Below are 3,176 nucleotides of genomic sequence, written 5' to 3'. Positions count from 1 at the left end.
GTGGAAGCGATTTGTCTAAGGTGTCCATCACTCCACATAGTCATAGGATCAAGGGATCATAGGTTCAGAGCAGGAGGAGGTGGTAGAGGCCGTATCATCCACACTGCCCCCCCCCCCTTTGTGGGGAAACCGAGGCTGAGAACTGCCTAAGGAACAGAACTGGGATTTGAATACCGGTTCTTTATTGCATGAAACCTTCTTCTTACAATCTAAATTCTGCCTCACAGGAGTGTCCTTTTAGGGACTTTTCACCACTTGTTAAATGTGTGAAAACTGGGGACATCCTCCCTTACACCTTGTCTGTTTTTTCCCAGGGTCAGTGTTCTCGAGCTGGTTGTATGTGTTTGCTGGGGTTTTCCTGCGACTGGGGCAGGTCTGCAGGCCCATACTGTTGAAGCTTTCTGGCCTTACTTAAAACTACACATCTGGGGAATGAGGTCATGCTCATTCCATGAGAGCTGAGGCCCGGCTCTCCCTCAGCATTTTTAGAACCTCTCACCCAGACTAGAGATGGCGGGGGCCCCACAGACACCCAGATGGCTGGAAGGAGAGCGTGAGATGCCATCCTCCAACTGTGATCTGAGCAATGAGAATGCTGGGTCTGCAGCCAGAAGAAGTGAGTTTGAATCCTGGTTCTCACAGTTTCTACTTGTTTGACACCGAGTAAGTAATTTCATTTCTCTAGTCCTATATCATCTGTAAAATGGGAACAATAGCACTTGCACTTTCTGTCTCTAAGGTGGTGTATTTGTTGTTGTCATTTTCCAGTCATGACTGACTCTTCATCCCATTTGGGATTTTCTTGGCAGAAATACTAGAGTGGTTTGCCACTTCCTTTTTCAGATCATTTTACAGATGAAAAAACCGAGGCAGACAGGGTGAAGTGACTTGCCCAGGGTCACACAGCTAGTAAGAGCCTGAGGTGGTATTTGAACTCAGGAAGATGAAGCTTCCTGACTCTAAGCCCAGTACTTTATGCACTATGGCTCCACCTAGTGAGATATTCTCTCTTATAAAAGTACATTGATGTCAACTGGTTGATCGTGATTGGAGAGCACATCATATGGGGGCTTTTGGAAGATAGTAATAGAAACCTCAGTCCCTCAGGGTTAACCCTAGAACTGTGAGGAGGAGAAGTCGTCCTTGTTATCTGACAACTTAACCTGTTAGTCCATTTAGATTTGGGAGAGAAAACCCAGAGTGGGTTTTACATGAGGATGACATGAGAAGTTGTCTGGAAATCATTTTGGGAACCATAAAGTGATATAAAAATGTCAACTGTTATTATTTGTAAGCTAGCAAGCTCTCCACAGCCTGTCTCCTCTGCTGCCTCGTCACGATGTACAGATCATCAGAGACTACACCAGGGAAACACAAACTCAAGTTGTTCCTACCAAGCTGGAAATGCTTCGAGATGACCCCAGCTAAGGCCTGTATGTTGTCCCTTGCCTGAGGACCAGACTCTCTAAGTCTGGTGAAGCTCATCACAGACAGTGAGCTACCAAGTGATGGAACATTTTTTTCAGCCACAGCAACTTATTAAACTGTCTACTAATGCATACAAGTGTTCAGTTCCATTAAACAGACATTTATTAGGTGCCTACTATATACTCGATGCTTCAATTAAGTTCTGGGGAAAGACAACAATAAAATAATGCCTGCCTTCAAGGTTTTTGCTTTCTGTTGGGGAAGGACAATAAACAAACAGATAAATGGGTGGAGGGATGAATGAATAAATAAAAACAAACAAAGAAACACGTAAATAGTAAAAGATAATTTGAGGAAGGAGTGTGCAGATACAATGAGGAGTGTCAGGGAAGACTTCATGGTGGAAATGGCAGCTGAGCTGAGCTTTGAAATATGGCGCCCACCCATCTTTCTCACTCTGTGTCTCTTCCATTCTGTTACTTAGGGTGTTGGGGTTGTGGCCGCGGTTGGCAGCTGGATGTGAGGAGAGATGCCTCTCTGGCTTGGGGGAGCTGGACACAAGGTGGGGAGGGATGAAAGGTGGTGGGTGCTCAGGCTTCTTGCTGGGGCCACCCTCCTTGAACTAGATCTAGCTGTGGTCAGATGAGATTGGAGGTCTCTGACAAGATGGGGAATATCACCTGATGTGGGAGCTTCTGCCTTCTCCTGAGTCTACCCGGATTCCAAGACCATTCCCTATGCCATAGGTCCCCAGGACCATAGTTCCTGCCTTTTCCTCGAGTGAGATGAGCATCAAATGGTTACTTGTTTGCCTTCTTGAAGGTTATCAGCAATGAAAAACTAAAAGAAAAAGTCAACTGGATATTTCCTAGAAGTCTTTAGGTCCTCTCAATATCAGTACTATGCCTAGGAGACTCCTGGAGTCTAGGAGAGGGATAAGCTTGTAGATAATGCTTCATTATGTATTATCAAGTACTTTTTATTTAACTTCCATTTATTTGCTTATCAAGCTCATGGTAAGAACATGTAGGTCTGCTTCTACAGACTCTGAACTCCATTATGAGTAGGGCTTGCTGAGATGTATCAGGTTCACAGTGTAGGTGGGAGCTAGCTGAGCAGATGGAGACTCACAGTTCTTACTGGGAAGTTGCAATGGGGAAGATCCACAGATTCCTACACAGCCCTTCGTGATGAGCCATCAGTGTCCCATAGAAGAGAAATGACTCTCTGCAAGCCACAGAGAGCTGTGGCTTACCTAGTGTTCCCCAGCATTGCTGTTCAGGTGCATCTGATACTTTGCGACCCCTTGGGTCCACGGGGTTTTCTTAGCAAAGATGCAGGATGGTTAGCCATTTCCTTCTCCACTGGACTAAGGCAAACAGAGATTGGGTCACACAGCTAGTAAGCATTGGGGCCACATTTGAACTCAGGTCTTCTTGACTCCAGCCACCTGGCTGCCCCCTCCCATGCACAGAAGGGAATATACAAAACAAATGGAATGAGCATGGGACACCCCCTCCCCCCCCCCAGGAGTGACTTCAATTAGTGAATAAAGAAGAAAGAGAACTACCCAAAAGGCAATGAAGAGAAGAGGTTCTTTCAGACATGGTAGACAGCATCTGCAAACATGGAGGCAGGGTTGGCATGCTGAGTTTAGGAGCAATGGCTAGCCCAGATTGGCAAGAACATTACATCTTCTAGAAGGGAGAGAGCCCCTCTACAGAGAAAATCATGCATCATTGAAGCAT

General features: G+C 45.8%; 1 long non-coding RNA gene across 1 annotated transcript; it reads left to right on the top strand.

Moving 5' to 3' along the window:
- The first annotated feature begins 318 nt into the window (after nt 1–318).
- LOC138148732 (uncharacterized) lies at nt 319–1,606 on the top strand. Its single transcript, XR_011165137.1, has 2 exons — nt 319–663; nt 1,296–1,606. It is a non-coding gene; the product is annotated as an uncharacterized lncRNA (long non-coding RNA).
- Nucleotides 1,607–3,176: the final 1,570 nt, after the last annotated feature.

Source organism: Petaurus breviceps, unplaced genomic scaffold (genome assembly GCF_028583685.1).
Source record: "Petaurus breviceps papuanus isolate PSGF00001 unplaced genomic scaffold, PetGlider_PUasm1.0 90825, whole genome shotgun sequence".
Taxonomy (NCBI): Eukaryota; Metazoa; Chordata; class Mammalia; order Diprotodontia; family Petauridae; genus Petaurus; species Petaurus breviceps.
Note: the sequence above shows the minus strand (reverse complement) of the source record. Positions and strands in the feature narration are given on the sequence as shown.